Below are 24190 nucleotides of genomic sequence, written 5' to 3'. Positions count from 1 at the left end.
CAGGCTCTCTATGTAGATGGCCCTCTGCAAGCCAGGGATAGGCCTGCGGCAGACCCTTTGCTCACAGCCCTCAGGAGGAACTAATCTTGCCAACACCTTAACTCTGGACGTTCAGTCTGCAGAACTGTGAGAGTAACTGTGGTTTAAGCCACCCAACCTGTGGCACTGTGTTATGGCAGTCCAAGCCAACTAATATTGTCAATGTTACGTCTTATCCCTTCCTTTGCTTTCTCCCTACCTAGGTCCAATCTTGAGACTCTTATATCTAATTAATGCTTAGACTCCTGGCTAACCTTGCCTGTGAGCTTGTGAGAGCAAATGGGTTTCATTTTGTGTGCCAGCTCTGATCATCTCTAGTCACTGCCTGGAGCATTGCACTGAGAAGGATGGCAAGGCCAGCTCAGACTCAGTGGGTAACAGTGCCATGACTGATTACCAATGTCTGCCATAGGCACAGGAGGGGAAGGTGGAGGGTATGGGCCATGTATTTTTCAGCCCTGCCTAGGCTCTCACTGGTGTATTCATCTTGAAAAACTGTTATTAGACTGAATCTCCTAATGTAGCATTTACATCTTTTTGTCACTCTGTTCAACAGCTTCAAGTAGCTTATTTCTGTCAACCACATAAAATGTGTATAGTTTGCTGTCCAGTGATTCCAACACATTTATATATTGATTTATTCATTCAATAATACAAGAAATACTATAATAAAAATATAATAATTACAATACAATGCAATCAAATACAATCATAATATAATCATCATCCAAGAAATCAAACTGACTCTGGAACATCATACAGCTCAGTGCTCCTTTTATTTAGATTTCTTTACTGCTAATTTTATGTGGGTCAATTTCTTCCCCACCCTGCCTCTTCCAGTTCACATTTCAGACAGTCCAGAAAGAAAAACAGCTTCAGGCCTCCTGAGTTCACATTTCTGAAGCTGTCTAACCTGACTAGCAAGGTTCCCGGAAATCTCTCTGCCTGGCCCAGCTTTTGCATCATTTGTCCACCCTGGACCAATGACCAACACAGAAGAGCAAACCGTGATTGGCTGGACCTGGGTCACATGTTCATTCCTGCATCAGGGCAGTGGGTTGCAGTGATTGGAGTGGAAAAGATATTACTGAAAACCAAGGCAGTGGTCAGCAACAACAGAGGCTGTCTCTCTGCCTGCCTCATCTACCCACCCAACCTTAGGTCTCATTCGTTTCCCAACGTTAACTCTGCTCTTACCCTTCTTGTCATATTGCTACCCCAGGTGGGAAATTTTGCTCTCTTTTATGCCCTAAAAGAGTACGCAGATTTCGGTGAAATATCTCATGATTAGATAGCTGTGCATCTAACACCAGCCACTGACAAGAAATAACTTGAAAGGTCAGGGGACTACCAGGAAGATCCTGGAGGAGAAAGGAGTTGAATCTGGAGGAAAATTTAGTTGCATAGATGGAGGAAACAGAGGCACTTCAAGTATGAAAGATTAAGACTATTTTGGAAGATTAACAAAGAAGTAGAAAAGTCACTGGACAGATAAAAGAAATGATGCAATGAAAATTTAAATAATATTTTAAAAGAAATTATCAGATTTAACTGTGAGGCAAGATTGCTCATGAACAAGATAATTCGAAATGTCTCAAACCTCTTTGTAAATTTAGCACGATAAACAGAACAGGGAGGGTAAAAATGCTTCCATTCCAAAGTCAAATCAGAAGAAGGGTTAGTAATGGCCAGGAACACTGTTAAGTACGATTCAGAGGTAGAATTTACTTCCATAGGAAAAAATATTATGATTAAACAGAGATGTACAACATAGTTAACTAGAATAACACAATTGGACCTTACTTGAAGCTCCCAAAACATCTCCTGACATATTGATGTTTAGTGGATGATACCGGCTTTAAAAATGACAATGGAAACTTATGGTGAATCTACCTGTATAGTGAATAATCTAATTAACCTCTCTGTAACTTTGTAGCAAGGAAGTATGTAAATTGCAATTAAGGTCATGATGGGGTCATCAGTTAATGATATACACAAAGATGAAAGAACAGTTTTAAAAGTAAAGGGAAACTTCTAATAATTATATACCAGAGCATCCAATAAATATAAACAGGGCAGAGAGAGAGATGAGGTTAGGAAAGACAGGAGACAGAGTGAAGTTAATTATAGCAAATAAAATTTACGGCATACAGTGTTGAGCTGCCCTTCAGAAAACAGACTGATAAATAAATTCACTGAAAGCCAATTCTGTAAAAATAAATTCATTGAATAATAATAAAAATATCATATTGCTGGAAAACTTATTAAAAGGGCTGGGATTCTTGCAGCCGTTTTGTCAATGATTTGTCTGTCCTGCTGAAATGAAGGTCAAACTGTACTATATTCAAGCTATTAGTTCATTGGCTTTCTGAAAACATCTTGTAAGAGTGGACTGAAACACTACTACACTTGTCATCAAATGGTTTAGTAATCTGGGCTTTGCTTATTAGCGTTTGTATATATTTATTTATCTGAGTTTTAATTTCCTCCCGTAACACAGGAAAAAAAAAATTCTACCCTTCTCTTTAACTTGAAGACGGTACTGGTAGAACTATCAAAGACAGCTGTTAATGTCTCTCTGATCCTTAAAACTTCAAATAGGTTTTTCCAGAAACCCCTTCTACAGTTTGTGAAAAGCCCAAGGCACTTTATAAAATTTGTGCAGACTGTCAGGGTCCTTACACTCTCATGGGATATATCAGGTTTCCATTTCTTGCCCTTGTTGAGTTTCTGTTACTTTCTCTGTTTCTTGCTGTTGAGTTACCTTTGAATTAAACTGACGCTAACACGAAGCACAGTAACTTTCCTTGACAACAAACACACAACCAAAACGTTCACATGAGGACACTGCATGTGTCAGTCAGGATACACCAGGTCATGCTGTGGCAACAAATGACTCCAAACCTAAAACGTTCAGGAATAACAACAGTTTATTTCTTGCTCATATCACATGTCCATCATGAATTTGGTGAAATGACACAGGGTGGTGTTGCTTCTCAAAGACTCTCAGCAATCTAGGATGAAAGAAAAGCCATCATCTCAAATATTTCTAGCCACCATGTCAGAGGGATAAGAAATTTCTAGAAACTCTCACATCAGCAATAAAATGTTCCAGCACCTGTCACTTTCATTTATAGTTCATTGGCCAGAACTAGTCTCATGGAACCACTCAGGACACAAGAAGTTCAAGCAGTGCCCAGCAGGAAAGAGACAGAATCCTTGTTGATGAGCCTGCATGGTGACCATACAATATATTGCTCGGGGAAGTTGAAGGATTTACATTGTAGCAACACAAGTATTAGCTATCACTTCTCTTAGAAGTCCTTACATACAGGCCACCACATATCTCACCCAGTCTCTCTTCTATCTCTCCTACCCTCATGTGTCTTTCAGCTCCAACCCTCTTAGAAGCCACAACATCCTTAAATTCCTCCTATAAGCTTAAGCAGAATGACTCGGCTCTCTGAAGCACTTATCCCCTACTTTTTGCTAATCCAAAACTCTGTGTACATTTTGTAACTACCATTTGCAAAAACCTAAGTTCTTTGTCTGGAGGCAATCCCTTCCTTATTCACTTTGAATGGGTATTTTGGGTATAGGAAGAAGACTGTTAGATGAATTATTCTCCTAGTTACACAAGCAAAATGTAACTCTGTGTGTTAAAGCAATTTATACAATTTAAAAGTCCTATATAAATAATTCTTACCATATTGGAAACTTCTCTGGGCCTCTACTGTTTCACCGCTTGCTCTGACTATATCAGTGTGGGCTTGTCCATAAAAATGCGCTGTAAACTCTAAAACAGTATGCAAAACTGCAAAGACACGGATATTGTTGCACACATACAAGACTCTGTGACTGTGAATTCAGAAGTTGTTCCAAATTCCAAGCCCCGAGAGTCAATGCTCTTTTTCCGTGTGGTCGCAGTAAGTAGGCATTTTATGGTCTGATATCAAGTAGAAGTCAAGCTTCCCCACTACTCTGGTTTTGTCTGTCTTTGTGATTTAATAATGCAGTCCATATTGGAAGATGATGTAGTTATGTCAGTTATTAGAGAATTACATTTTTGTGTTCTGCTAAAGGGAAGCAAAGATTAGCTCTGCCAGATGCACACATAAAACTAGATAGAGGCATACCTCCAAGTCAACCCATCCATCTTTCTCTAGGACATGTCAACATGTGGGATTTTTGAAATATGGACTGTATTAAAAATGTTAAATGCACTTTTTAAATGTAACCGCTGCAGAAACAAGGTATCTTTTTTTCATTCATCTGCTTTTTTTGTTTACTGTTGTTTGGTGTTATTTTTCTTCAGCAGGACTGTCTATGTTTGTTAAGCACCAGTAAATGGCCAGTTATGAAGCAAACACAAAATATACATATGAATATTTAATAACAAACAATAGCAGAAATATAGTGTGCATTTGTTGCTCCACTGGAAAACTATATTCATTATTCTACAAATTATTCTTCCATAAATATTTCAGAAACTTGAAAAAAGGTTAGAATAGTGTACCCAGTACTTGGTGGGCTAAAAGCACTTTTGCATCTACACTATAATGAATGCTAATCCCAATGCCATAGCTCACATCTGAAATCCATCTTTCGGTCAGTTTTAGGAGATACAGTTATTTCATGTTTTCTTGTAATGCAAATATAAATAAGAAAAAGCGCACCAATTACCATGCAGGGACTATGGGTTCTTTCTTGATCAGATGGCAGATAACTTCCTTGGTTCCAGTCAAGATTAAGAAATAGAACCCTAGCTGTGAAATGTACTCTGAGAAAAAATAAATAAATGCAAGTCTTTTATTCTAGTATGGTGCATCATAAAGTCCAAGGCTTCTCAGTCTATTAGTTTTTATAGAAGTGACTTAATTTTTTGCAAAGAAGTATGTATTAAGCGCCTACTATGTGCTATGTACTGTGGTATGTGATGAAGATAAACTAGTGACAAAAACCAAAGTGGTGATTGTTGATATCACTTCATTTTTGAAGAGAGACTTTGTTTCAGCTAATTAACTTTGCATAGAATACAGGCTCATTTCAGGGGTTGGATGGTATCAATAGTATTTTTCTTTGGTGGTGGAATAGTCCACAAGTCATTCATTGTCCACTGAATATGGTGACCAGGAAGCAGTTGGATGATTCTAGGACAATTCCCAAGAATAGAAAGACTAGATGTAAGGAATCCAAGATGGATTTTGTTGCTGATTCTTTTTGTTTTGCTTTTTTTTTTTTTTTTTTTTTTTTTGAGACGGAGTCTAGCTCTGTCGCCCAGGCTGGAGTGCAGTGGCGCAATCTCGGCTCACTGCAAGCTCCGCCTCCCGGGTTCACGCCATTCTCCTGCCTCAGCCTCCCAAGTAGCTGGGACTACAGGCGCCTGCCACCGCGCCCGGCTATTTTTTTCTATTTTTTGTAGAGACGGGGTTTCACCATGGTCTCGATCTCCTGACCTTGTGATCCGCCCACCTCGGCCTCCCAAAGTGCTGGGATTACAGGCGTGAGCCACCGCGCCCGGCCTTTTTTTTTTTTTTTTTGACAGTCTTTCTCCCTCTGTTGCCCAGGCTGGAGTGCAATGGCGCAATCATGGCTTACTGCAGCCTCAATCTCCTGGCTTTCTTCTGGATCAAGTGATCCTCCTGCCTCAGCCCCCTGAGATGCTAGGACTATAGATGTGTGTTACTATGCCTGCTTTTTTGTTGTGATTGTTTAATTATTATTTTGGGGGGCAGGGTCCACTCTGTTGCCCAGGCTGAAGTGCAGTGACATGATCACAGCTCACTGCAACCTCCACCTCCCGGGCTCAAGTGATCCTCCCACCTCAGCCCTTTAAGTAGCCTGGACTCCAGCCATGCACTACCATAACTGACTAATTCTTTTGTATTTTTTTTTTTTTAGAGATGGGGTTTCACCATGTTCCTCAGGCTGGTCTTGAACTCCTGGCCTCAAATGATCCTGCTGCCATGGCCTCCCAAAGTGCTGCTGTTACAAGCATGGGCCACCATGCCCAACTGTGGTGTTGCCTCATTTAGGCTACCAGAGAAGGGGAGCTTACAGTATCAGAAAAATATAATTTCTCCTATGTTAAAATTATTTTTATCCAGATGTGGTTCAACTCTAAACTTCTCTGCTGAAATAAACAAGGCCTTAACACGTCTACTATTTTCCTTAACCACGGCCTTGCTTCAGACATAAACAATTTGTAGTCTTTGCCGGAGCACTGAATTGATGTATACTGCAGTTAATGGTGAGTCAAAACATTCAAAGACTCGCAGCCAATTTTGTGTGAGTCACGGAAAGAAGCCACACATTACAACTGAACCCTCAAAAACCACCACCAACTGGAGAGACGTGGGTCACGTCGGACAGGAGAGGTCAAAGCTGTGTATCAAGGACAGAGTAAAACACAAATATTTCTCTAAAGAACTCACCCCCACCATAATGAGTTGCATTGTTTAGACAACCTAAAACTGTTCAAAGATACTGAAATTTCCTGAATTACAATAGTGATATCATCATCATCCACAGTAGCACTATAGTAACTACAAAGATGATTATGTACATAAGCACTGTAGGTGTTATACGATTAAATGGTATAAGCAACTTAGGGTAACACAGTCAACAGATAAGATTACAACCTACATTTTGAGTCTTTACATTTTTCCTCCTTTCCTTGACCACACTTGGTCCCACTCACAGCTTCTTCCCTGTTTTCTGCCCAACTTGGAATCGTTTTTAAGATGAGTGTCATGGGCTATGAAGCCAAGCTTCTTGGTTTCTTATTGCATAACAATGTTTTTCTTTTATTATTATTTCAATACTTGGGGGGAAACAGGTAGTGTTCTTTACATGGCTAAGTTCATTAGGTGTGATTTCTGAGATTTCCGTGCCCCCATCACTCAAGCAGTACGTAGTCTTTTATCCCCCACCTTCCACCCTTCCCCTCAAATCCCCAGAGTCCATTATGTCATTCTTATGCCTTTGTGTCCTCATAGCTTAGCTCCCACTTATAAGTGAGGATATGTTAGCATATTAATACGATGTCAAGTAACTCAGGAATGGAAAACCAGCTAAGCTACGAGATGCTTGGTTTTCCATTCCTGAGTTACTTCACTTAGAATAATGGCCTTCCACTCCATCCAGGTTGTTGCGAATGCCATTCTTGATGGAGTCTTGCTCTGTCACCCAGGCTGGAGTGCACTGGTCTAATCATGGCTCACTGCAACCTCCACCTCCTGGGTTCAAGCAATTCTCCTGCCTCAGCCTCCTGAGTAGCTGGACTACAGGCACCTGCCACCATGCCTGGCTAATTTTGTATTTTTAGTGGAGATGCACTTTCATCATGTTGGCCAGGCCGGTCTCAAAACTCCTGACCTCAGGCGATTCACCCGCCTCAGCCTTCCCAAGTGCTGGGATTACAGGCGTGAGCCACTGTGCCTATTTAATTCCTTTTTATGGCTGAGTAGGGTGTGTGTGTGTGTGTGTGTGTGTGTGTGTGTGTGTGTGTAGTGTGTGTGTATACCCACACCATATTTTCTTTATCCACTTGTTCATTGATGGGTATTTGGGCTGGTTCCATATTTTTGAAATTGTGAATTGTGCTGCTATAAACACTCGTGTGCAAGTGTCTTTTTCATATAATGACTTCTTTTCCTCATGGTAGATACTGGATCAACTGGTATTTCTACTTTTAGTAAAAATATGAAATGCTTCACAAGTTCCCATGTCATTGTTGCACAGGGGTTGTGCTAATTTTCTCTGTATCATTCCAACTTTAGTGGATGTGCCGCCGAAGAGAGCAATGGTTTCCTATTTCAGATACTATGCTTCCTAGCTGTCTGACTTTATGCAAGTTCCTTAATGTTTCAAAGCCTCGGATTCCTCATCTGGAAAATGGCAACAACAAAGCTCACAGAGTTGCTGCAATAATTAAGCAAGAAAACACTCATGGTGATGACGACAATGAGAGCATGATAGTGACAGTGACAATGATGATGCCATAAATTCTCACATTTTCCACCTAAACCTATGAATGGAGAGAATCTCATGGCTGGTGTAAAATCTCACAGAATCCCAATAAAAACTAGATGTGTAAATGTGTTTAACTCAATAGTTTATGCAGGAAAGTTCTTTTTTTTTTTAAGCTGAAAATAATTACAAGAACACAGCTATAATTCACTGTCATAGCCTTGAGGAAGCTTCATGCAATTGCAGAAGATACACATAAAACTGAAAAATTGAAAGCCTATTTGAAATATGTAGTCATAGTGAGCACTTCTTGTTTAATTGCATTCTGCTTACATAACTAAAAGACCTAAATTAAAGCATAATCATGTCTCTAATGATTTTACACTCTTTTTCCCCCTCCAACATAAGGAAGCTCAAGGTGTTAAAAGAGTTATGCTTTGGGACCAAGATAACTAATGCATAAATTAAACATCCATTTCATACGTTTATTCACATAAATGAAAAAGGAGGCAAAAATCTCTACTCCTAGTTTATTCCTTCTTCACACTTCAGGAGGAAGGTTGGCTATAGATTATTATTTTTTTTTTCCAATGCATAGAAACTAAAAGTTTCTCAAGTAAGAAATACCAGGTACAGATTTCAAAACTCTGGGTGGCTTTGCATAGCCTCGGAAATGCCGAGAATATAGAATACACTCCAGTATATCTAATTATCTTTATAAAATCTCTCAAAATCAATGGCATTATACTCAAGACCAGCTGCGGCCGGGGAACTCAAACAGAGCAAGTGTCAGGGAGGTTACCGAGAAGTATGGCTTTCTTCCTAATAGCACTATTTTTATGGAACATAGAGTTTTTGAATTGTCATATTCTGTTAACTCTTTTAAAGACCCAAACAGAATTTAACCATTTTGTTTGAAGCAATGAATTCAACTCTATTCTCAGTTATTATTATTTTTTGCACTTTTAACTCCTAAAGGACAAAAAAGGCAGGTTTTGAGACACAACTGTAAAATCTAGCTCACCCTGGATTTTAATTTTGGTAGCACAGTGTGCAATGATTCTACTTTAACTGTTACCATTGCAGGAATATTCAAAGCAGTGGCACATTAACTGGGTGTTTTGTTGCCCTTCCAAATGTTTTTTCTCTTTTTAAAGAATGTTTCCAATATAAACAGGAACCAGACTTTCAAATAAGAGAATTCGAGGGAATTCAGGGAAGCCTGAAACCTAAAGAAAGGGGCTAATTCAGCTGTTTCCTAAGTTGAGTTTTAGAAACAGTTCATAAAGTGTTAAAAGGTGATAGGTTAAAAAAAAAAAAAAAAAGAGCAATGGTCATAGTAAAGCTATTATTACTATGAGAAAGAGAGAAAGAGAGAAACAGAGATGAGGGAGAAAAGAAGAGAGGGAGATAGACTGCAGACAAGCAAAACTACCCCAAGTTGTCCAACTGGATAGATGTGTTGAATTCATTTACACGGTAGTTATTAAGTCTCTACTATGTGCTAGGCGCTGAGCATAAGTTGGTGACTAAGATATACATAGTACCGCTCTCACAGTTTTCCATTTGGTGAAAGAGTGAGGGTATCATATTAACACATAACAGGTACCATTACAATGATGCTATGAAAAGACAATCAAGGGTATATAACTGAGAGGCTTTCCAGAAATAATGCCTACACACAATCATAATGAACAATGGGATTGATTATACAAAGTGTTTCAGACATCCCCATGCTCTACACCCAGGGACACAGACACACACACACACATTCACTCTCTCACTGTCTCTCTCTCTCTCTTCCTCTCTGAAAGACCACGGATAGTGAAAAAGTGCCATCAGATGTGGATTTAGGAAACGACAGGCTAAGCAGCAACTGCACCTTGATGGCCACTGACAGAATTTCCAGACTTGATCCTAAAATCAGTGGGAGGTGTAGTAGAAATTTCAGCAAGAATGATGGTGATCATGTAACAGAAAATCACTCTTACTGGTATATGGAGAATGCATTAATGGAGACAAGAGTGAAGGAAGAAAGGCCAGTTTAGAAGTGTTGACAGCACTCTAGGCAAGAGGAAAGAGTGGCTTTGGCCAGAAGAATAGAGGGAGAATGGAGAGAAGCAAAAAGTTTCAGTCAATAATGAAGAGGGGACAATTCATTGGACTTGATCTTTGGGCATAAGGGATAAGGGTGAAGAAAGAGTCAAGAATGATTTTTCAGGCCGGGCGTGGTGGCTCACACCTGTAACCCCAGCACTTTGGGAGGCCAAGGTGAGCAGATCATTTGACCTCAGGAGTTTGAGACCAGCCTGGCCAACATAGTGAAACCCCATGTCCACTAAAAAATACAAAAATTAGCCAGGCGTGATGGCACATGCCTGTAATCCCAGCTATTCAGGAAGTTAATGCAGGATAATCAGTTGAACCCAGGAGGAAGAGGTTACAGTGAGCCAAGATCATGCCAATGCACTCCAGCCTCCAGCCTGGGGGACAGAGCGAGACTCCATCTCCAAAAAAATCAATAAAAGTGGGGAGGGATTTTCAGACACATGGAATTAAACTTCAGTTGGTTTATTCAAAGAAAAGAAAAGAAAAGAAAAGAAAAATACCTTCATCAAATTTCATCCTAAGGAATGTAAGAAGAAAGATAAGTCAACTGGTCCATTCCCAAGACTCTGCCTACTTTATATGCATCTGTGAGTTCATTTGCTTTCCAATATTTAATGAGCACCTGTTATTCACCTGATACTGGGCTTCATCCACTTACATCCAAGCCCACAGGAATATGGACACTTCTGGATAGAACTGGAAAAAGTCTGAATTTTTATTATCTTTATAAATGAGTTTTAATTCATGCCTCTCGAAGTTAGGGCCTTTTATTAGTGACTGTAAATCTCAGAGAGACAAGAAGTCCTAAGAATCTGAAATTGCCTTATAAATTAGTTGCTAGTAGTGAAACAGTTGTTTAGTTTGTTGAGGGGCTGGGGTGGGGAGGAATTTTGGTGTTGAAATAATTATTGAACATTACTGAACCAAATAATTAAACTGTGCTGTAAAATTATGGTTATGGTAATATTCCCATCATTTGTTTTGTTTCTGTTCATCTAAATTATGATTTTTTTGTTATTGCTTTGCAAAGCTACAATATAACAGTCAAACCTGAAATTAAAACCAACCTGCAAAAGTTATACAAGGTGATCCAATATGTTCCACTAGCAATTATTCATGGCAAATAATATCGCGAAGCTCTTAAATCCTTGTTGTAAAGCTAGCCAGACGTGCGTCAACTAAAACCTGAGATATTTATAGGTATCAGAAGTGAGGTACGACTTGCTGAAACAATCAAAATGCAAAGGAGATGTCTGAAAATCCAATGGGAGCATCTTGGAATATCAGATTTCTGTTTCCTAGCAGTGCTAAATTTCAGTAGTGCTGACAAGGAAAAAGGCACTGATTTTTTCAAGTGACCAAAGGGAACGCTCTCTCCTTCACTGCCCCACCCCAGGCTGCTAACTCTTTGCTCTGCCTGCAAAATTCTAGGTGAAATAAGGTTTTCGGGCCAAACCCTAAAACCCATTCCTTAGCACCTTGTGAAAATGAGGTGGTCCAAGACTCTTATGCAAAAATCATCATTATCATCATCACCACCATCATCCAAAAAGAAAGAACTGAAAGATATGCATAGATCTCACAGCATCAACATAGGAAATGTTCCCTTTGATCCCTTATTTTATAGGCCCTAGAATTAGTGAGCAGTCCCCCAGGTGCTGAGATGATGTAAGTAATTTATGGCTTTGAATTGTTTTTAGTGTGGGGAGACATACGTTCTGAACAGATTCCCCTTCATTCCTGATTCCCGTGAAGCAGTCAGCTCATGTGTCTTCAAAACTAACCAGAATTAAGTAGTTGGAAATTCCACATCAAGCTAATGCTGTTTAGAATTCTACTCATTTCCAATCAGTCAACATGGTTCTCTAGAGTCACATGGCTTTGCAAATGGGATGAATGTGTGTCCTAGAATTTATTTTGAGAAGGATAAAAACCCTACTTCTAAGACATCAGAGTTGATAACAGATTCCAATTATATTTTTCCTGTTCTCCCTTTCTCTATTTCATCCTACTCTACAGAGAAATTAATGTTAATCTCCTTTTATGAACAAAAAGGATTCATAAAACCCTTTTATATGTGTTGAAAAACTCAGGGCATTTACATTAAAGAAAAAACTCAAAAGACAGTAAGTGAACTCCTTCCTAATGTAAGACAGCTAGCATAGTAGTTAATAACAGAATCTGGAGTTTGAAAGACCCACGTTTGACTCTTTCTCTGCCTACAACTGTGGGATTTGTGAACAGTGACCTTCTGAGCTCATTTCTTCATCTGGCAGTGTCAAGATATAAAAAGTATTTACTTGATAAGGCTCTTATGAGCAACATATTGACACCAAGCACTTTGCACATACAGGTGGTCAGCAAATGTTGGTGATAATGGCAAGTGGGGGAAGGAAGAGATGAGAGTGCAAAGCGGCAGAAGATATGACAGGCCAGCAGGAGGCAAGATGCATCAGCCAGTATGGGCTACACGATGCTGCTATAATAAACAGCCCATGAAGTTAGTGGCTTATAACAATAAAAGTTTATTTCTTATTCGTGCCATGTGCCTAATACAGGTTGGCTGGAACTTTTGCTTTTTGTAGTCACTCAGGGACATGAGCTGACAGATGGTTTATTTCAACTCAGGTATCCAAAAATCTCTAAGGCAAGGGCTAGAAAATGTGGTAAATCACAAAATGCCACGTCAAGCATCCACCTAGAGGACAGTCATATCACCTCCCTGCATATTTCATTAGTCAAAGTAAGTCACGTGGCCAAGCCCATCTTTCAAGGAGCAAAAAGATGCAATCCTATCACCTATCTTTAAGAAATATTGGCTGGGTGCAGCATGCTCATGCCTATAATCTCAGCACTTTCAGAGGGTGAGGCAGGTGGATCACCTGAGGTTAGGAGTTCTGATTAGCCTGGCCAACATGGTGAAACCCCATCTCTAGGAAAAATACAATAATTAGCTGGGCGTGGTGGTGTGTGCCTGTAATCCCAGCTACTTGGGAGACTGAGGCAGGAGAATCACTTGAACCCAGGGAGCAGACGTTGCAGTAAGCCAAGATCGTACTACTGCACCCCAGCTTGGGTGACAGAGTGAGACTCTGTCTCAAAAAAAAAAAAAAAGAAAGAAAAAGGAAAAAGAAATCATAAACCAATAAATGTGAAGCATTGGCTTGAATCTGACTTTCCTACCTTGTCCTGGCAACTTTACCAGTTTGAACACTAACCCACAAGAAAACTTACAGAAATGTCTCTAGATCCATAGTCCCTTTATAGACACTTATCTATCATAGATGAATCCAGTCTGTTTTACCATGCAATCACTTTCTGTGTCCATCTTATGATAAACCACTTCCTGCATCCACTGCTGCTGACCAGGAAGTACTTCTGTTTCTATATACTAAATGACCTGGAGGCTGTAACATATAGCACTGAGAGACTTTAATGGAAAAAAAAAATGGGAATTATTATTTGCTAACGTAAAATGAATATTTACTATTTATCAGTACTTTGATCAAAATTTCACACATTAATTTTCTCAACACCCATATGGGAAAAACATTACTATCACACCTATTTTTCAAATAAGTTAACTGAAATATAGTAGTTTTAGCTTCTCAGAAGAAGCAAATAGAGAAATCAGAATTCAACTGCCAATTTGTCTGTTCAGGATGCTTGACTTCTATATTTGATTACTCTCTTGTTTAAGAAGGCTGCTATGGAACGACTGTATAATACATCATTGAAACTGGGACACCTGTCAGCAGAAAGGGGGATGTTAATAATTACACTAGGATCAAGGGATAAACAGGACTTGTTCTGAGCAAATCTAAAGGTAATGAGGCCATGGGTAATTGACACATTAATTGATAAGTATGTGTTGGATCCCTTTCTGGTTTTGAGACAGAGTCCTGTGCTCTGTCACCCGGACAATCTCAGCTCATTGCAACCTCTGCCTCCTGAGTTCAAGTGATCCTCCTGCTTCAGCCTCCCGAGTAGCTGGGACTACAGGCCTGTACCACCACACCTGGCTAATTTTTGCATTTTTAGTAGAGATGAGGTTTTGCCATGTTGGCCAGGCTGGTCTTGACCTCCTGACCTCAACTGATCCACCTGTCTCGGCCTCCCAAAGTGCTGGAATTACATGAGTGAGCCCCCACGCCTGGCCCCCGTTCTTCTCTTAATCCTCATCAGTTTCTCAGATGAACAAAAATTCTGGATTATAAAGGTCATTAAAGACAATCACTACCCCAAGAGAGATTATTCCTTGTACAAAACCATCATCAGAGCCAATGATGATCCAGAAGGAGCTCTCCCTCCTCCATCCATGCTCATCAGAAAGGAAAAAAAAAAAAAAAAAGGAAGAAAAAAGAGTATTTTTTTTCCCTACAGAAAGACTTATATAGCTTCATGCTTTTCTTTGCAAGACCAAGATGAAAACTCACAAAACATCTGCACTTCGTACATCTCCAAGCTAAAACTTGACTGCTTTATGAGAAGTTCTCACTGAAAGTGTTCTTGCTGGTTAGAATGCAATCTTTAAACATAATCTTTAAAGAACAATCTTTAAAGAACAGCTAATACAGACTCTACCTAGAGGGTTTTCTTTATGTTTAAAACAGTATGACCTTTAGATATTGTCACATAGCTAAGGACCCATAAGGACTGGTTTCCTTATCTTGATGCTTTGTGTGGCAAGTACTATACATGCAAAAGTTACAACCTTAGAAAATCCTAACCATTAAAAAAAAAAGTCCTTTGTGAAACACAGTTTTTGCATTATATATTTTTTGCTTAACACAAAGATGCAGATGGGAAAGACACTAGAAGTCATGGAAATGATGGATAAGGTTTGAATTTTTTTCTTCTTTATTAGACCCATCAACAGAGTTCCATTATTACACTGTAAGAAGTGATCTATTTCCTTGTTTCATCATAGCTTGAAACTTAAAGTCCATCAGCCACCCTATCCACAAAAATGAAAAGTGGTAGGAAAGTAGTTTACATTTCCCGAACATTAAAAAATAATGAGAAGAGACTGAAGTAATAAAGAACTACCAGAGATAAGGTGAGCAAAGCTGTTTTATAATATAAAGAAAAATGCATATTAGATAGAAAAAGAGCTGGGGAAAGAAAAGGACAGGGGAATTATTTTACATAAAAATATCGTCTTTTGGCTTCTATTTCAACCCAGATTTATTCTTTTCTTTCCAGATTTATTCAAAGATGTTGTGCTAGCCAATATTACTCCCTCTTTTTTTCCCTGATTGTTTCTTCAATGCATTTCTTACATGATTTAGACATTACTGGGCAAGAACCAAATGGATTGGCTTTTTCAGGTAATGTTTTAACACTAAGTTACTTAGAAGGCGAAAGTCTTGTCAGGAAGAAATAAACCTACACGCAAAAAAGGGAGAAGTTAATTGTACCTGAAAATTCTCAGTGTGCAACTGTTATCTAATTCTGCTTACAAATAAAGCAGGAAAAAATACAACAAATAAACCCATTTGTGAAAGGTGATCAAATAGCAAATGAGAGGCAAAATGAGAAGGTAAAACGAACTTATTAATTAAATGAATTAGGGAATACTATGTTGTCATCACACATCGTGAAGAAGAATATCAGTGCATAGTATCTTATTAAACTAAAAAATAATGGATCACAAAATATTATCTACAATTAATACAAATTGTATTTCTAACCCCCGATACACTTCCTGCAACATAGTAGCAAATAGTTAACCATGTGTTAAAAAATATGAAGGTACCTTGGTGTGTGGGGCTAGAAAGGAAATACCAAAATGGTGCACACTAATCATAAACAGTGGTAAAATTAGAAACTATTTTTCTTGTGTTTTTCTGCATGTTTCATGTTATCTGCAATGAACACATATTATTGAAGTAATTATTATAAGTACTTGGAAAACCTACTCCAGGTCGGGCACGGTGGCTCAGTCTGTAATCCCAGCACTTTGGGAGGCCAAGGCGGGTGGATCACTTGAGGTCAGGAGTTCGAGATCAGCCTGGCCAACATGGCAAAACCCCATCTGTACTAAAAATACAAAAATTACCCAGGCATGGTGGTGGGCACCTGTAATCCCAGCTACGTGGAAGGCTAAGGCTGGAGAATCGCTTGAACCCAGGAAGTGAAGGTTGCAGTGAGCCAAGATCGCGCCACTGCACTCCAGCCTGGGCAACAAGAGAAAAACTCCATCTCAAAAAGAAAAAAAAAAGAAAGAAAAGAAAAGAAAAACCCACTCCAACAATGGCACTGGGATTGAGGAACAGGGCTCGTTTTTGACTCGTGTTTTCGATTTATCACCAAAAAGAAAAACCAAAAGTGTCCTTCTTGTTTTGATGGGTATCCATTCACACGACATCAGAAAAAAAGGGAATTGGCCTCAACAAAATACCGAAGCAGTACATGTCTCTCCTCATTGTTTTTAAACCCACATTAGAGGAAAAAGACACTTAAAAATATAGGTTGAACAGAGCAACATATTCTAGGAAGCAGCTTTTTCGTCAGGATTCCATACATTATTAAAAGGCTTTAAAAGCCAGTTTGGAATCTTCCATCATGAACAAAGTGAAACACTTGAATTAGATCCTTGATTCCCAAATATCCTGCCTTTGACAGATCCAGCCTGTTTTGACATATTAGCCCATGATTTAAAAAAATAAATAAATAAATAAAGGGAGAATACAGGGGTTTAAACCTAAAGCTGAATTTTTAATTAAGGTGGGTTTTTTTATGTTATTTTGAGATTATGTTATTTCTACTTTTTTGGCCATGATGATGTCATTTCTTTTCTGAATTGTTGGCGATTTCACAAAATGTCTGTGCCTGCAAAAGTAAAACAAATAGCGTTCCTTTATTGCACTCTGAATTTATTATTTTTGAAATGTTTTGTCTTGAAATAACTGGATAGGATAACAAAAGAATGAAGTGTGTTCTCTAATTTCTTATTTTTGAAAGTGTCTAAAAGTGGAAGAGTTATGCTTTGGGATGAAGTCTAGTAATACAGTGATATAGAAGAAAAAAATGAATTATTTATGTGATGGGACAAGAATTATTAAAATAATTTCCCTGAAATGACCCCTCCTCCTTCCTGCTAAAGAGACTCCTTTGCTTTCTTGTTTGTCACTTTTATTTTTTGTACTCTCCCTGTACTCTGAAGAAGGTTCAGCTTTTGCTAGGCAGGTTAATTAGAGGTTTTGCAAGGCATAATCTCAACAACAACAAAAAAAAGAGGAACAGAAAGACAGGACAAGTTGTGAGGATTTTGCAAGAGAAGGAAGAAGGAGGGAGCATAAAGTGTGAAGGAAACAAATGGCAATGGATTGGGAACTGTTTAATAAATATTCAAAATACCAATAAAGAACTTGGTATTTGTTTGTCGTTACCTAATTTGGCTCCTCTCATAGCACATCCTCCTAAGACTGCATCACAAGTCTCATTACCTCCATAAGGTTGTATTTGGTTTTGGTAAAAAAAGAAAAAAAAGAAAAAAAAGAAAAAAAAAAAAAAAGTGCCAACATCCAATTTGTGCTTAGGGTCATTTCTTTTTTCTTTTCTTTTTTTAAGGGGGAAAAAACCTAGAACCTTGGTATTTTGATGCCATTCTCTCTCCCTCCTTCTGACAAAGAAGATAAAAATGGCATCCTGGAACAGATCACATCTTTAATGTCATTTACATTTATCTTCTCATTATCATTTCTCTCTTCACTCTTCAAGGTGCTGGTTAAGTATCACCTCCATTCTGCTGGTTCCCTGGGCAAGGCAGAGCTGTTTGCTCCTTTTCCTAGGTAACTGTAGTATTGCTAATAACTCTGCCATTGCGTCTCCCCATAGCACTGCATGAAAGGATATTTATTTGACTCCTTTCCTCCATTTCATTGAACCTGCTCTGGGGCCCTGCTGTTCAAAATGTGCTTCCAGGAACCAGCAGGATCAGCATCGCCTGTGAGCTTGTTCACAAGGGAAACAGTCTCCACTCCAGACCTACAGAATTAAAATCTCTGGAGGTGGCACAGGACTTCGCAGTTCTTATGCCCAGTAACTCTCTAGAGTAAGGATCAGTACTTATTTAACTTTATGTCCCTAAACATGACACACACAGCAACCCTTCATAATATAAAAGTTAAATGAAAAACTCTTTTGTTGTTATTATTGCTGAAGCATCCCTTCCAAGTCTCCCTCATAGGCCAATGACATGTTCTCAGCAAAATCAGTTTTGCTGTGATTTTTCCTGTCAGTATTGACTGGAGCTTATCGAGTTTGCCTTACACACTCCAGTCTGTATCACAGCTTTTGTTTGATTCAAGCCTCCCATTGCACATTCCAAACCAGTTCTGTTTGCAGACCCCCTGCCAGGGCCAGAGAGAGCACTTGTTAATGTTAATGACATTTCTGGGCAGGGAGAAAATGCAGGCTAGACAAAAAAAGAAAAAGAAACTAAAGGGACCCTGGCCAGGAAAGATGGGGAGTGTATGAACATGGAAACACTCTGGCCAAATATTTATTATCAATAGGGTTTTCAAAATAGCTGTAAATCTGGAAGACCTCAAGGCCTTCCAAAACGAATTTGACCTCATTATACACAGTGAAAAATAGAGAAGGGTGCATGCCAAGACTGTAATATTGCAACAGAAAGACCCGATACAAGAGCTGTTAACTGGAACAACTTAGTAGTTTCATATGAAATGAGAGCCTAAGATGCTAACATTCAATGTGCCCAGTTAAAGGAACATTGAGAGTTGAAGCAATTATTCTTGTAATTGAGTGGGGGAAAAAATCATTCCTTTTGGAAAAGAGAGTCAGACCTTGCAATTAGCAGTTTACATTGATCAAAGACATTAGGGAACTGCTTCACGGGTCCATCTTTTGCCTTGTAGATTGAGGCTACTGCATCCCTTTGCTCATGTGCCCCTAACAATCTTACCAAGATACTGCACTCGAAATGGACCTTGTTTTTGTACAAAAACCTTTTGCAAACCTGAAAATGATTAGACTATGGTTAGAGTCTGGTGCTCAAAAATCTCAGCATGTATATACACACACACAGCGATAGCTGTAGCTTTTCAGATGCACTCTTTTTTCTTATGCAATACATCAGACCTATAAAAAATATCAAAGATGCTGCAGCAAATGCCATATGTCCACCCTGCAGCTTGCAACATAAAATATAACGAATATAATGGAATCCTTCTCAGTCACTCTCGCTGATTACAACCCCTCCCCTACTCCCTAACAGTGGTGGGCATACTGCTGAACTTACTGTGTATCACTCCCACATAGCTCTCTCTTGTTTTACCATATATGCATATACCCCAAGAGAATACATATCTTTGGACACATTCATATAGAAATACACGTAAATGTATATTTTGGAATATCTATTTTTGAACACATTTACATATTTTTGAACACATTTTTCTGTGTCCAAAAACCACACATAAATGATGTATTCATACTGTATGTCTCCTCCTGCAAATTACTTTTTGTTGTTGTTCAGCATTATAGTTTTCAGATTTATCCACATTGGCACATAGAGATCTAGTTTATTCATTTTAACATGGCACACCAGACATGACTTTTGCTACAATTTATTTTCTATTTCCCTACTGGTGGACAATTAATGTTTGGTTGATTGTTGTCTTCCTAACGTTTCGCTTGGATGCCAAAACGAATCTTCTATGTGTCTCCTTCATGTGTGCATCTAGGGATGAAATATCTCAAAAGTACATGCGTCTTGAACAGCCCATGATGTTACAAAACTGAGCGCCAAAGCAGGTGCTTCAGTATACACTCCCACCAGCATCACGGCAGAGCGCCCGCTGCCCCCACGTCTTAGCCAACATGTAGTGTTGCCTCGTTTTTAAGAGTTGCAGATTTGAAGAGTTTGAAATAACAAAGGCTTTCCAAGATGCTTTCCAAAGATTACCACCCCCAGCCAAAAACACTTGACTCCATTAGAACTGAGAACATTCAGTCATCAGACATATTAAATAATGTATTTCTACCAGTACCATTAAGTGCCTTAACACTGTGTCTGGAACATAATGGGCATTCAATACATATTTGTTGAATGAATTCATTTCCACTATTGCAGATGACTCAGAAAATGAAACAAGAAAAATATATGCCAGGAAAGCAGTGAACAGCTAGCACACAGCTATTCGTTGGAAGAGGAAAAATAGTATACAATTCCAAATGCTCTCTCTTTACTTACCTTGATAATACAGCTTGTTTCATCAGGTACCCTTGTGGTTTTAACTCCTACACTTTACAGTCAATGAGCAAAAACCAATTCCACTCCTCAAATTCTTCTCACTTACTATTCAGCTGTCTCAATTCATTAATTTGCTTAATCAGCCCTCATCAATAACACTTCTCTCCAATGCATTCCTCTAACTCAAAGGAAAAGCAAGCTCTGAATACTCAAAAGTGTGAATCTACAAAGAAACAAGAATGGCAGAAAAAAAATACTTGTAGCAGTGCCTTTTGGAGGCTTAACAATAACTTCATATTAACATGTCTGCTATTGTCAAAGATCAAGGGTGAAAGACATTTCTCATTTTGCTGATACCACAGTCAATTAAAAATTTTGAATTAAATGGTTACAACTTTCAGTGTCTACCAAATATAGTTCCATGGAGGTTATCCACACAGAGAGGCTGCAGGAAGGCCTCTGAAGCATTTTCTACAAAGTGTGGCTCATCTAAACTCGGATTTCTACAAGCAGCATAAAAGCCACTCACATTCGGGAAATTTGCAGCTCCATGGGCATTAGTGCAGCTGACCTGAACAAGAGCGATCAACTGTTCTTCTGCTTATCAAGTTCTCTGAAAAACAGAGTCGACAAGTAAAATAAATTATATTAGATATTAGAGTCGATATGAAGCCCCAAGTATGGGCAAAAGCATCAGAATATGGTCCCTCATCTGTTTGAGGAGAACAGAGAATTTCGCATAGAATCTTTGACTCTTTATTATAAAAATATAATAGACATTATCAATGAATGAGATGGGAAGAAATAATACTTAAGAGGTAGCATTTTTGTAATAAACAGTAAGAATCATGTTCTTATTGGATTGAGGAACTAATTTGTATATATACATTTCTTTTTAAGGAAAATACAACACTGATGGTATTAAGGGAACATAACTTAATTCCTCCTTCCAGCCTCACTCCTGGCACTTATACATAAAAAGGTATACATCCCTGTGACCTGGTCAGCTAAGCTAAAATGTGTACATGTGTTTTTACTCACTTTTGATTGACAGGGAAAAAATATCTTCCTTTAGAAATGCAGAACTTATCGGCCACGTGATACTGTAGTTATAGCCAGGCTTCAGAAATAGCTATCAGTCTGAGTTTTGTGTGCTGAATTGAAGATTTTACTTCTCACCACCAGAGGTGAATGCCATTGCTCTAATTTTTGGGTTCTCTAAGACTTTCAACTAAGAATAAAGATGTGTTTTTGGTATACATTGTTCCATAAAGAGGCTGAGCTGAACACTCATATTCTGATATGTAATTTCAGAAAATTATTGTTTCTATTCTTCGGTAGAGATTAGTGATATGTCTTGTATAAAGTCAATGAAATCGTCTTCGTCTCACATAAAGCGAATGAAACCATCCTCAGAAAACTCTGCTATTTTAATTGAGCTGTAACCATATGATTCTGAGTAAAACAAGCAAGCCTGATATGAAAGCAGCTTCAAGGAGTATGCTCTCCGTCTGCCCTGAAACCAAACTGCTCTGCCTAAGTCCTTCCCATAAAGAGATTACAGAACTCCTGCAAGTCCACAATTAAAGAAGAAAGAACACCATCACAAAAGCAATGAGAAGAGGAAAGTATCACGAATCTGCTGTTTTTTCCTGTATTTTAGATGAAAATCCTAAGCTAGATATTCCTAATCTAGTCTCTCAACACACAGAGGGAAGACCTCTGAAACATCCCCTACAAAGTGTGCTTCATCATTTGAGAGAAATCTCAGAACCATTCAACCTTTGTTTACTAACAACACTTTGACAAGGACACTTATGAGTCAGCTATTTCTTCCTTCAAATATTAAATTATTGTCACATTAATAACTGGGATACTCCAATTTCTAGTTAGACTAACATCAATGAAAGCTTTAAGCAGAGCCATTCTTGGGATGAACAGTTATGAGTAGAAAAACCTTGCCTTTTCCATACACTGGTTTAGAATCTCCCTCTCAACTTCATCAGACCTAAGAAAAATCAGTATTGTCTCGATGCATAAAAATAAAATAAAGTAAATGCATTGACTTCTATGGGATAGACTCATTAGCTCCGGATTTGACAGGTTGCTAAATGGTAACTGAGAATGAAGAGCTACAAACACACTATAATTAATTACCAAAACAGGCATTGCTTGGGCTAAAGCTGGGGCAAGAAAGTGCTGACAGAACAAAATTCGCATTCCACTGCTCTCCCTGCCTCTCCCAATTTACAGGAGAATGGGAAATCATGAACAATTGATACACTCCGTTAGCTGCTATCACAGAGAGTAAGTTTCCATGTAGCCTTAGGGGTATCTTACACAGTTTAACACTGAAAATAAAAGGTAATGTTCTTGGCAAAGAGCTTCGGGGATTAAATTTGGGAGGCTTGAAGCAGCCTTGAATTGTAGTCAATAAAAAAAGGACCAAAGAGTAATTTTGTCATTTAACTGTGCTGGTTATGCTCAATGAGTCAGACACTTGTGAAATAAACCATGTAAATAGAAAAATGGCTTAACTCTTTCAGTTGGCATACATGGTGTTTGACCTCTCCCATGCTTCTTAGGATGGAGGCCTCTGATTCACTAAGAATAATGCGATCACTTAGATGCTACCAATACATCTTTTTAAATAGTTCTTCAGTAAAGGTGTTGACTTCTTTGGGATTCTTCCTAATAAGTTTCCGATATATTTAGAGATCAGGGTAGCTATCAACACAGTGTAATAAGATCTATGTATCGGCATAGAGAGGGCCAAAGTCCCAAAGCAGCAGGAACTGGAAAGTCTTTTTAAAGTCACAAAATTCTTGACCACACAAAAATCACTCTACAGAGAATTGTGTCAGGGTTTCTGAAGCAATCACCTCACCACAAATAAAAAAAGACAACCAGCCAGCAATGATGTGGGGTTGAACACAATTTGCAATAATCTATTCAAAAACTCCAAAGCATATCTAATATTTATCTCACGTCCTCCCTCTCTCCCTCACCTTACTTCCCGTCTCCCTCCCTTCCTCTTCTTTCCTTCTCTTTCTTTCCTTTCCCTTTCTCTGTCTCTCTGTAACATTTTGCAGCAGAATTATTATTATCCAAATTGACAATTAAGAAGTCTGTCAATCAGTGGGTTGACAATCACAATGCTTAAAATGCCAACTGTTACACACATCTCCTTAGTGCTTGAGTGGCGGTTTTTGACAAATGGACCATCATTATTGCCTCATGGTAGTTTGTGACTGAGATAACCACTTTACTTATTAAATGGAATTTGCAACATCTTGAAGAATCCAAGAATATATAAATATTCCTACACAAGAGGTGGTTCATCACTGTCCTCTTATCTTTAATGAATCCCACCGTGGCCTGAAGGGACAGAATATCACCTGATGGGAAACACTCTTTGATGAACATTCATAAGGGAGGATTTTCCTTTCTTACCAATTTGATTTTTCTAGAGGGCAATGATAACCTTTATATCCTGGGTTTAAACGTCAGTGGCTCAGGTGATCCTGCTCTCTCCTTAGTGGGATCAGGATTGCTCACCTAAATCCTAGCTTCAAACAGGGGCCCCAAGGAGACACAGTCTACTCATCATCAGAGTTACTCAGAATTCAGAGGTGGCTTCAAAATAATACAAACTGGGAATAGAACTCCCACATCATCATACTCAACAATAAAACAGCTACTAAAAGGATCTAAGCAGATGGAGGCTGCCTTGATCATTCAGATGTTTCTGGTGGCTGGCACAGTATCTGGTTCTCAATACACAATTGAAGAAGGGAAGGAAAGGAAGGGAAGAAAAAGAAGGAAAGGAAGGGAAGAAAAAGGAAAGGA

At 38.7% G+C, this 24190-nt stretch overlaps 1 protein-coding gene and 1 non-coding gene across 20 annotated transcripts in view; both read right to left on the bottom strand.

The window, feature by feature from the left end:
- The window catches only part of RBFOX1 (RNA binding fox-1 homolog 1), a 2485439-nt gene that overhangs the window by 825692 nt on the left and 1635557 nt on the right, over window positions 1-24190 (bottom strand). The gene's annotated exons all lie outside the window — the stretch shown is intronic.
- On the bottom strand, window positions 7738-7842 carry LOC119621223 (U6 spliceosomal RNA). Its single transcript, XR_005237793.2, has one exon. It is a non-coding gene; the product is annotated as a U6 spliceosomal RNA (small nuclear RNA).

Source organism: Chlorocebus sabaeus, chromosome 5 (assembly GCF_047675955.1).
Source record: "Chlorocebus sabaeus isolate Y175 chromosome 5, mChlSab1.0.hap1, whole genome shotgun sequence".
Taxonomy (NCBI): domain Eukaryota; kingdom Metazoa; phylum Chordata; class Mammalia; order Primates; family Cercopithecidae; genus Chlorocebus; species Chlorocebus sabaeus.
The sequence above is the reverse complement of the archived record's forward strand: the minus strand, read 5'-3'. Positions and strand labels throughout refer to the sequence as shown.